This window comes from Ursus americanus, chromosome 6 (assembly GCF_024610735.1).
Source record: "Ursus americanus isolate L20-20 chromosome 6, mUrsAme1.1.p, whole genome shotgun sequence".
NCBI lineage: Eukaryota > Metazoa > Chordata > Mammalia > Carnivora > Ursidae > Ursus > Ursus americanus.
In genome coordinates this window covers 80,990,385-81,002,211 of record NC_142132.1, presented here as the reverse complement: position 1 = coordinate 81,002,211, position 11,827 = coordinate 80,990,385, and positions in this window count along the sequence as shown.

Sequence of the window (11,827 nt, the reverse complement as noted above, 5' to 3'; positions counted from 1 at the left end):
AACTTAAAGATGCTCCAGTAGGGGTTTCTGGGTAACTGTTTGCAGGTCTATCTTATATCTATTCCTTATAGACCAATGCCAATAACATTAAAGTGAATAACATCCCATCTAGCCCCATGTCTAAATACAATGAATAAGAGATAATGTTCAGAATGCTGTACTAGAGTAGTTCTTAAATACCAATATAGACAATCATGAAATCATTACAGGGGCGCCTGGGTGGCTCAGTCGGTCAAGCATCAGCCTTCAGCTCAGGTCATGATCCCAGGGTCCTGGGACTGAGCCCCACATCAGGCTCTCTGCTTGGCAGGGAGCCTTCTTCTTCCTCTCCCCTACTTTTGCACTCTCTCTCTGTCTCTCAAATAAATAAATAAAACCTTTAAAAAAATCATAAAATCATTACAGTGATGGTGTCCAATAGTGGAGTTGAGATTTGTAATGCCTCTCACTGATTCTTTCTGGCTTAGCTTACAAATACATTCTAAGAAATTCTTATTTACAAATAGCCCAAAGGGTAGGCAAGTACAGGACGAACGTAAATAGTTGCTGAAATTACTTATCATTTCCTTCATCCCTCCTTGCCTCTTTGTGTCAGCTTGTCATGAATTACATAGATTAACTTGCAATAATGTTTAACTCATGGGATAAGAACTCTACTTCTCATTGTATAAATATTATTTCTTGTTGAATTTTTGAAAAATACCTACATTGGGTTTAATTGTTTAGGTATATTTCCAGAGTCAGAGTTCAGTGTTCTGTTTACTATAAAAAAACAGTCAATGCTTATTGACTGAATCTCTCAAAAGAGAAAGCTTGTCAGGTAGTGCACCTGGATTTGAATCTGATTAAACTCCTAGCTGACACTTACAATCCATGAGATCTCCACCAAGCCACATGACCTTTCAGGGCCCCAGGTTTTTAATTTGTAAAATGGAGAGAATGGACTCAAACATCCATCTTGTGCTGCCTTGTCCATTACCTGCAATGATTGGCTTAGTTTAACTTAGAAGTCCAGCTGCTTTTCAGCCTGAGCAAGTATCATACCCAAATTTCTGGGTCTATTAGCTAAATGTCAAAGCCCTTTTGTTATACTGGTGAAATGCATACAATTTAGATGCTTGCAGAGAAGCTGAAGGTCTGCTTTACTTTGACCCTGGAATAGACCTCTCCTTGGACACCCACCTCGGATCATCTCTGGTTGACTGAGACCAAGATGCATCCTGAGCAGGAGAGGTCACACTTAGCTTGAGAACAGAGCACACCCCAAGAGTAATTATCAGTGGATAGTCAGTATCAGTGAACATCATTTGAGCGAATCGTATGCCTGATGAGTTATGAGTGGAGGAAAGGAAATTGGGAGTCTAAGAAGAATGAATTAGAAATGCCAGGAGCCTCATACACATTTGTGATGCTGTGTTACTATTCTTCCTTTACTGAGTTTGTTTTCTAACCTCCAAAGAAATGTTTGGCCATTTAATGAAAATCACTTTTTTATTTCTGAAAATCCCACAATTTTACATGTAAAATTTTACTTTTGTACAGTTCACACCAGGAAGAAAAATAAACCATCTTCCTCTGAGAATTTTAAAAATTATAAGAACCCACCATATTTCCTACAAAAGATTCACTATTTAAGCATATATTTGGGAGAGGGGGAAAGAAATTATAATATAAAAACATATTTTCTTTCTTTTTCTGGAAAGCTACAATACATTTGACTTGGTTTCCTGTTGTTAATTCTTTCCTTTGGCCAAATTAATCTTTAATGCTAAACTTGTTTGGGGGGATTTGTTGGGTTAAGACTGGCAAAGCTCAACTTATTTAAATGTCTCACTTTTGCTTATTAACAAGCATCAACATCTTACTTGCTTTCTTAAATCTTTCTCCTTGTAGAAAACTCATTCTTTGAAAAGATTAAAGAAGCAAAGAAACTAATAGAATAACAAACTCTCCCCTTAGAGTTCAACCAAAATTTTAGTCATAGAATGCAAATGGAGAGTTTCTACTGCCAGTACTGTCTGAAGATTTAACCCTGTTTTCTAAGACCACTATCATTACCTTCATAAGGAATGAGATATCCTTTTGACACTTAAATTTATGCATTTAACTTTATCTCATGAAAGATAATTCGTCTAATGCCCAGAATAAATTAGTGAGGAATTAGTTTCACTTCAGGTAACTGTCCCACATGGCACTGACCTGATAACTTGGTTACTGAGAGCCATAGGTCGGGGCTATTAACAATTAACTAAGGTAAGCTGCAACTGTGACGTGTGATAAGAATGACCTTGTTTAATAATACAGTTCACAGGTGAGCAGTGAGGTTTAAGTAGCTCTAGGCTTAGAATATGCCCTAATAGATGCATGCACAGAATAATTACAGTGTTTACCAACTGTATTCTAATATCTACAAGAAATTTTATTTTTCAATGACAGAATCAGTCATAAGGAAGTTTATTTTACATGGTTGGATTTCATGAAATAATATCATCTGACTTACTTCCTTATGTGAGCTAAAATAAGTCTTTGTGATTTCAGGAACACTAACTTTTAAATTTCGTATCATATCTGATACGAAATCTTCAAAAGATTTTATATCCCAACAATCAACTGTTTTTTGCATTCCGCGGTAAGTATTCATTTAAGCACTTCTATTCTTTCTACCGTTGAAGTAGAAAAGGAATATCATAAATATTGCGGCGTCTGTTCGATGAGCAAAGGGAAATGCACAATCTGATGCACCGTGTTCTTCCCTTTTTTTATTGGTCTGACTTGAACCATCAAACAGATTTTGATCAATTGGATATTTTGAAGTGTAGTGATTTTGCACTGCAGAAAATATGAATGCAAAAAAAATGTATTTGAAGTTTGACAAATAAAAACATGAGATCTTAGTCTTTCATGGAGTCACGTGAGCAAACATGCAAGGATCCTAACCTCAGATGACTTACTCAAGTACCAGGAGCTCTATATTCTGCTTACTGAGGGTTTGCAGGGTTCAAGAGAAGACAGGTAAACAGAGGTATCTGCTGGTACCCCAAACAGGTCATGAAACGTCTTAAGCAACCTTCTGCACTGCAAGATTTTTCAAAGCTCTTAATATGCTTTGGGTACTTTATCTCCAAGTGAGGAACAGAGTAAGCAAAATCCTAAAAATTACATCCAATGGAACGGCTTTTGACTGAATTATTATTACTATCTTGAGGAACAAACACAGTTTGGGGAATGCGGGGCTGTAGATCTGTGTTTAGAAGTAACCAATATTCATGTGATAGTAAATCCTTTTGACTATATGCGATTGTTCACAGACAAAAGACAGACAAGAATGGAACTTTGCAAAGGAATACCACCAGTTCCAGGACAGGCAGAGTATTATATTGAGTTTGTTAAGCATGTCATAGACTCACAAAATTTCTACATTAGAAGAACAGACATCATATAATTCAACTTCCTCACTCCATAGACAGGGCAATTACGGACTGAGGAATTAGGTGACTTATTTAAAGGTGTGCAGCTTGGTTCCTGGTTCCTCGTCAAAACCAATAGAGTAGCCTAAGGAAACTCGCCATGAATAAAAGCAGAAACTGCTGGTCGCAAGACATTGAAGTATGTTAAAATAATGTCTTAGTATATTAGACGAAGGAATCCACTGGGCCCCTTCCTTACACCATGCAATTTCTCATAATAAGGAAGAGATGTTTTAACTTGACAAAGTAGATGAAACCCTTATTGGAGCCCACCACACAATGACAGTGCTTATGACAATGATAAAAAGAGAAAGAGAAAAAGAAAGTCCCCATGGTTTGTAGTTTTATGTAGCCTTTCATTGCTTCGTTTGAGAATGTAGAAAACAGAAGAAAATAGAGTAATTTATTTCTGTTTCTCTTGACTCCACAACAATGATTTTTCTCTTTAAGCAAAGGACTCTGCGTAGGTCGACTTAAAATAATTCAGAATGGTATAATCCAAATTCCGGCAGCATTTCGCTCTCATTTTTAGATTCAAAAATAACAACAAAAAAAAGTGACTGGCTGCTTATTTAGCATACTCTGAAAACAACTACAGTTTTGGAGCCGCTGGGAATCCAGCTTCTTGTCCTCACAGTTAACGGTGTTTGCTCACATGATACAGGCCACAGCACCTCTAATTGCTGTACAACTGTACCTTTGATCTGTTTTCATTTTCTATCTAATTAAATGTAAATATTATTTCTAATTACAAGCCAATAGAACGAGGTGTCATTTTCCCATCCTTCTCTACATCTTCTTTATTTCCTGGAGCAGGTGCCATAATAGATATTCAACATAAATACCTATAAAATCAAGAGTAACAGTAATATCACACTCACAGTCTTACTGAGAAGCTTAAGTGAGCTATTATATGTGACCAGTCTTTGCCAAAAGTAAAGCACTACTTACACATTATGGATTGTTATTACGATTACAAATGTTAACACTATTATTTAAAAGACAATGCTATAGGAGTGTCTGGGTGGCTCAGTGAGCTAAGCATCCCCCTCTTGATTTCAGCTCAGTGTTGTGAGATCAAGCCCCTAGCAGGGCTCTATGCTGGGCTGGCTGGGTGTGGAGCCTGCTCAAGTTCCTGTCTCCCTCTCCTTCTGCCCCTCCCCCCACCTCTCTCTCTCTAGAAATGAAATACTTAAAATTTTTTTAATTTAAAAAATTAAAAGACAATGCTGTAAACATTGTAATGGATACGAAAAACAATCAGAACATTTATAAAGCATAAGGGCACAATTCTTGTCACATAATAATTCTTCAAAAGTATTTTTGAATGAAATATAAAATCAACATAGCACAAATGGAGCACAGTGGAATGTGGGTACAGAATAAAGGATGTCAGAACCTCATGAAAGTCATGTGGAAAATGAGTATTAGGTAATTTCTTTAAAAGGTGAGCGATATAACTTCGTAATCTGGTGGAGAAGACAACATAAGGAAAATCGTTAGCATTGGCGAAATCAAAACTGGCAGGAGTACTTATGAGCAGGGAACTATAATGATAATGTGCAAGGAATCAGGCAGTAACTGAAGTATCATAATTAAGGGGCGTATTCATAATGATGATAAGGCTGGAAACTTCTGCATATAGATATAAGAAAACAAGGCAAGACAATCCAGGAATTGAGTAAGAGGTAGTTCCCTTCCACACAACTGGCTCAATGAGGTGATCTTTCCTTCACTTTCAAGATAGCTTCTCATCTGTTTTCCAGTCTAATCTTTCCTTTCAACTCTAGAATTAGACAACTAATTATTTAGTATCTGCACTTGCATGACTCAAAATTAACATGTCCGAAAATGAACCACTGCTTCCCTGCACTCAAAACCTGGGCACCCCGAGTCTCCCTCCATCTCAGAAAATGACACTACATTTTACCCCTTCCTTAGGCTACTATGCTTGGAATCATTTTTAACTCCTTTGCTTCACTCATAACTCAAATCGAAACCATCAGCAAATTCTATCAGCTTTCCTATCAAAATACATCCTAGAGCTGTGAGTGTAGTATTTCTCACCATTCCTGCGCTACAGTGCTAGTCACATCCACAAATGCCAACAGCCTCTCCATGCTTTCTCTCAGCCCAGTGTCTATAATCCAAACAGCAGCGCAAATTACTATTGAAAACATAAAAAAAATAATGCTACTGTCTTGCTCAAAGCCCTGCAATCTCACTTAGAATAAAGTCCAAATTTCATCTCATGACTTAAAGAATGATATGAACCTGACCCTTGCCTTCACCTCCTGTATGATTGATTATTTGCCCCTTAGCTCCCTGCTCTCCAGCCACAGTGGCCTCCCTCATATTCCTGGAGGACACCAGGCAACGCATACCCACTGTGGGGGCGGGGGGGGGAGAGCTTTTGCACATGCTCTTCCTTTTATCTGACACACCCTTCCCCTAGACAGTCACATGCTCCCTTCCCATTTCTGCTCACATGTCACCCCTTCAGAAAAGCCTTCTCTGACATCTCATCTACTTATTAACCTTAGCCATTCTCTGTCCCCTTACCAAGCTTTATTTTTCTTCATTGCAATTTCCTCTGCAATGCTTTTGTAGAATTTGCATATTTGCTTATAATATGTCTCCCCTGTTACAAAGTAAGCGGCATGGGACATGCCGTCTGTCTTAGTACTGTGTTCCAAGCACCAGCACCTGGAATATAATGGACACTCAATAGATGTTTGCATATAACACATAGTCTCCAGATCCCTACTTTTTAATCAAGACGATATGTGTTTGATATCTATGATTTTTATATATTACCATCATTTGAAGAAAAAGACTAACTGAATCCTGCAATTTTTCAACAATACCTGTAGGGCATACATTTAACATTATAGAAGTGAGTCATTACCTGACGCACCACACACACTTCCAAGGGAATCATGCCTACACCCCTGCAGATGAGCTTTCAGGGCAAGGGACTGTTCTGCATTGAACCTAATGGCCTGCCCCAGCTTACTGACTTAGCTGTGGTCAATAGATTCATGGCCAGCCCCCACACACCACCTGCTTGAAAAACTGAGCAGAACCAATCGTAATCTCAAGAGTTCAGAAATAGGAAACTTTGAGATTGAAATAAACAGAGGTGGATGACTGGAAGAGACTGGAAGCAGGAGCAGCCATTCTAGGTGTCTTGCAAGCAAAATGCAACGAGTAGGATGATGACCAAATGTGCTGAGAGATGCCGCGATTCCCAAGTGAGCTTTTAAGAGAGTCCTAAGAGGGAAACAGAGAAGAGGACACCTTCCCAATTCAGCTCCAGCCTTCGTATATCTTAAAAATAAATTCCATTTTCTTTAGGCTTTGAGGTAGACCACTTTTCTTTGAACCTGAGAGAACCATGACATAATCTGCCTAATTGTAGACTAAGAACTACAGAACATGGAATGTCATCCATAGTCTTCTCTTGCTTTTAAGCAAGGGCAATTACAGGTTAAGTGGCAGAGTTCTGTTAATGGTCTATGAAGCTCACCTAGCTTCATGTTTATCCATCAGCACACAAGGCACTTTACCTACTTGCTCCCTGCCCAAGAAGTTAAATGTTGTATTAACCTTATAAAAGTATAATGAAATCAGCTACCAATAAAAATTCCAGGGATGAATGTCTGAATTAGAATCTCTGGGGCTATCTGCTGCCTAAGCCATGCTTCCCAAGGTTAGCTCTCAATTAGCAAAACAAAATACAGATTTGAAGCAATTATCTGGATAATTCAAGCAAAAACATTGCTTTGACTTGAATTGCCTGAATAATTGCAAGTTAATAATCTCTTTACTTCCTAGCAAGTCAATTGTCCGGGTAATAGAGACACCAGGTAAGCATGGTGGTAGCTTAAATTACCCAAATAATTGCACACTTACTTTGCTCAACCTTATCAATGAGTCCTGGCTATCACGTAAAGAACGTTAGTGGAGAAATGATATGAGTCGATAGCTGAGGTTAGACCAATCGATGGGAGGTGAAAGGTCACAGGACAAAAAGTCAAGAAGGTTTTGGTAGGGAACACAAGGTGTGTGGAACAGGGACTGCTCAAGTGGGCAGACCTACCGTACTTGCAAAGTCACTTGACAGGCAAGGGAATGGTGGTGGGGAATGACATACTCTGATGATAAATTCTCATAAACGTGAGAAACTTGGGAAACGAAATGGCCTTCCAAAACCCCACTCGCTATGCAATAGGTTTAGCTATTGATAAAGTCACAAAATTTAAAAAAAAATTAGGAACTTTAAGTCCAAAATAGTGTCACTCTTTTGCTTATACATTGAATAGTTTTAAGTATATGATTAATGAAATTACATTCAACAAACTGAAAGCACAAAGAAATATTCTCCACCTGTAATTGATTTTTATAGGCTTTTTTAAAGTGTGATTTCCTCAATTAACCTCTCTCTAGTACTACCTGCAGAGGAAAAAAAAAAAGAGGTGACATTCTAAATATAAATAATCTGTGCTGCACTAAATCAGCAATGATTACATTTCTGGAACTGAGGGTGTTCATGAAATACTGACTCTATGTCTATATTGCTTTAAATCCATCTTCCAGTAAAATAATTCTGCTGACAGGCTGGCTGCCCTGTGAGATATTGGACATTTATGTTATGAAGGTTATAACCAAATTATAGTTTAAGATATATTGAATTATCACATTCATTCAATAAACTTTTACTACACACCTACAGTGTGAGAACCAGTGTGCTTTCACGTGTATTATCACATGCATTTATTTGCACTACAAAGCAAGTCATACATCCTCAATGTATGTCACCATGAACTATTTCACTTTCTGTTATCAAAGCTGTAGCTTTTATATAAAAGCAAAATAGAAATAAAAACAGGACAGTGATAGCTAATACCTGGATGTTAGTCCAGACTCTGTCAAACACCTGTGTTTTCTAGACAATGAGCATGTTGATAAAGAACATTAAGGTTTCCCTCCTGCTAAAATTTCTGACCCTGAATCTTCATTATTACCAAATCAATAATACACTTTGTATGCTATCAATGATGCTAATTATTATCTATAACGTTGCCTAGGTCTCTTTGTTTACATTCCATGAGTCAAAAGAATCGCCCTGATCATATTGGCATCAGATCTGCTCTCATGAAAGAAAGATTTTGTGAAAGAAAATCTGAAATATGCAGTTAAGGGAGTGGTTTAGAATTACTTGAGGTTTTCTGTTTTGATTTGTAAGCCTTTTTTCTGTTTTAATTTTATAAATATTATAAATTATAGTATATATGGAGATCTGCCAAATTACTTATGTCTCCATGTACTATAGATCTGTTTTTTTCCTCTTTGATTGCTCTAAATTACCAGTGTTCCTTCGCTGTTATTTTAGAACACACATACTCATATTTGAGTACTCAATTTTGTAACTTACTGTTTCTAATGCACGCTAGGTCAGATATGGAGACCAGGTGAACACATTACCTAAGGTCATGCGGACTGCTGTGAAGGCAGCACTGAGACCTTATCAGAGTCGATCAGCAAGGCATGGCACAGCTTTGAGTTTACGTAAGAGGAGGCAGAAGGTACAAATAACTGATATGCCAAACCAGGTAAGGGATCAGGTCTGGAAGCCACACCGTGCTATATAAACAGCATGTGTTTGTTCAGATGTCTGCCTTGATCATTTTCCTCCCTTTTTGTTCAAGGAATGCCAAAGCTCCGGGCTGATTGATTCCAGGGAAGAAGTCAAAGGGCTGTATGACCTACTTTGTGGCTCAGTTATCATTACCACAAGAGCGACTGCATTCAATTAGATGCCCCCGATCTGGCAGTTTTTATTGGCTGTCTTGTAAAGTCTGAATGTGTGCGTGTGTGCGTGTGTGCGCCCGTGTGGCACATGCACACCTCTCTTTCTCTCTCTCTCTCCTCTTTCTCTCTGTCATCCTCTCGTTCCTTATACAGCCACACTTCACAGGGGGCACCTATGTTGGCCCTAGAATTTCGTTACATGAACCGTATGTCAACAATTTCAGTGTGAGGCCATTCTGAAGGGTTTATGGGAAGGGTATTATTAGGAAAGCGTTCCCATTTGCATTTGCTTCAATTTGGCTCTGGCTCGATACACGTTTGTTCTTCCTCTTTTTTTTTTTAACTGCTATGCATGTTGGAGGGGAAGTTGGATGACATTTTATTTATTTTAAGTTGTCTTTTTTTTTCCCCTAAGAGCGGCAAAAGGAAGGATGTTTTTGAGAATAATCTTTTTTTAGTTACTGATGTCTACAAGCGAAAGCTTTTTCTTATATCTGAATAATTCCTTTTGTAAAACAGACTATTTAACTTTGAAAAACAGCTGCTATACACCCTTACCCACTACTCCCACAGCAATTTCTACTCCATAGGGTGTTCCAGAGCCGCATACTTCTTATAAAAAGTATTCTCATCAGTAACCTATTGAAGTCTTGTAACTGTTTGACACTGACCCTTTCCTTTTCTAAACCTCACATTGAAAGTATCATGTGACAATCCCACAAAAGGGAACATGAAGGTACATTGTATTTCTTAGATGTGTAATGGATGGTACATTTGTGTTGTTGTTGTTTACATTTGTGTTGTTGCTGTTGATCATGTCTTTTCCCCTGTTTTTCATGTTCAGGTATTTACTGTGTATCTGCTACGTACAAGGGACTCTAAAATATACGAAGTATATAACTTCAATGAACGTGGTTTCTATCATGGAAAATAAACTATGGACACAAACTCTTTGCCTCCAATCCAAAATATAATGTACCATTAGAGAAGGAAAAGATATCTTCTAGATAGAGGATCTGAAGAAGACACCCCAAGGATTTGGCATTTGAGGGAGAGGATGTTTAGGACTTCCACATTTGAGATTAAAAGTTGGGAACCCAATGGAAAGAGCGGAACCAAAGTAAGGAAACCACAGGGTGTAGTAACTCACTAGGAAGCCACCTATTTTGATGAAACCATAGAAAAATGGTTTAAGAGAAGTCTTGAAGATGAGCCAAGATTTCCTTGTAGTAGGGCTTGAATGTCCATCGTCCACAAAATAGAAAGGATGAAGCTGTTGTGCAGGGAGAAGGAAAGATTGAGACCACGTACCTCCAAAAAGGAAGAGCTTGAGGAAGTCAATCCCTCGCAGCGTTCATATCTGACTCCCAGCTTCTGAAGCCCACACATGTGGTCTTCTCTGCATGGGTCTAGGACATCCCTCTGTGTATGTGTGTGTGTGTTTTAATTCATGTACACACAGGCTCACATATCATAATCCTCCCCCTTTTCTTTTCTCAAGATACTTGCAGTATTTTTTAACTTGAAAATGAAATAACATTCATAAAACCAAAAATGAAACAGGACTCACAGGAATCACTTACTCACCTATCTGAGTAAACAGCAGTGGCTCCTAGAAAGCAGAACATGAAGAAGGTACGAAGATGTCCACTGCCAGATACAGCATGGCTTAAAGGTTTCAAGGGAATGAAGAAAGGAAGCTGAGAATAACCAACAGGAAAACTAATGGCCTAACAAGTAGAGGAAAAGTCATTGCACACTCTGCTTCACAGAGACTTATGACTGCACAGATCAAAGCTGGGAGCTGTGGCATTGCAGAATCTGAATGATTTGATCCCAATTTCTTACAGTGAAGGTCTCAGTCTTTTTTTTTTTTTAATGTGCATGTTTTGGAGATAAAAGGAAAGGGCTTCTACGTGCATCCTGAATTTAAAAAGTAAAAAATGGAATTTGATGTATTTTCAGCCTTATTCACTACCAAACCCTAAGGCCATTTCAAGATGACACATGAGCTGGAGAAGCAACGTGGTCTTCAGTAGCTCTCAGATGTTAGCGAGCATCAAATAATCTGGGCAACACAGTAAAGATGCTGTTTTCCTAGATTCACTCCTATGTATTTTGATTCCACAGATCAGGTGTGTGGCCAAGAATCTCCGTTTTTAACAAGTATTCCCATCAATTCTGTTGCAGAGGGTCCCTGAAAGAAGCTTGGAGAATTCTTATCACTGATGTTTACCAGGCAACTTGAATCATCCCTGGTCTCTACATCAGAAGGCACAACTTTTCTGAGGCTGATTATTCCAACTAGGAAATATTAATTCTATCTTTCCCATTTCAGTTATTGTCAAGTTAAAATAATATAATAAACTATGGTCACAGTAATACTGAACACTATTCGTGTTATAAATCACAGGAGTGAAAGCATGCTGATTCTTTGGGAAGGTGCTCTGAATATCAAAGTCATACATAACTGCAGTTTTTAACAGGTACAAATGAGACTGTAAAATCAAATGTTTGCAGGGGAAAAAAACCTCTCTTTGTTTTGA